Source organism: Pteropus vampyrus, unplaced genomic scaffold (assembly GCF_000151845.1).
Source record: "Pteropus vampyrus isolate Shadow unplaced genomic scaffold, Pvam_2.0 Scaffold1539, whole genome shotgun sequence".
In the NCBI taxonomy this organism is placed as follows: domain Eukaryota; kingdom Metazoa; phylum Chordata; class Mammalia; order Chiroptera; family Pteropodidae; genus Pteropus; species Pteropus vampyrus.
In genome coordinates, this window is record NW_011890320.1 from 1 (window position 1) to 343 (window position 343).

The 343-nt window shown below is 60.1% G+C and overlaps 1 long non-coding RNA gene across 1 annotated transcript in view; it reads right to left on the reverse strand.

The window, feature by feature from the left end:
* Positions 1-51: 51 nt before the first annotated feature.
* The window catches only part of LOC105310243, a 12,637-nt gene continuing 12,345 nt past the window's right edge, over positions 52-343 (reverse strand). Inside the window, exon 3 of the long non-coding RNA XR_897473.2 lies at positions 52-337. This is a non-coding gene — a long non-coding RNA (uncharacterized LOC105310243). The remainder of the gene's footprint in view (positions 338-343) is intronic.

The following is a 343-nucleotide window of genomic DNA, read 5'->3' on the forward strand; positions in this document are numbered from 1 at the left end:
ATGAGTCTTGTAGAAAAGTCTGGACTCCAAGCCAGCCCTTTTCCCCAAAGTTAAATACTCCAGAGCCACTGCTGGGTACTCTGCTTCTCAGGACCTGCGTTTGGGCTGAAAGGACAGCTTCTGAGATGGTCACTGGACATGTCCTCTTGGCGGTAGGGACCCTGCCCAGCGTCCGGCGTCTGGCGGGAGGCGGGAGGGCGAGGGGCCTGGGCGAGTGGATGCGCCTGGGATGGCAGGTGGCGATGCGTGGGTTCTGCTATAGATACTCCAGCTCCAGGGCGTGCCTCAGCGCCTCCAGGTCAGCGTGGCAGGATATCCGCCAGAAAGGCATGTTGTGCTGGAA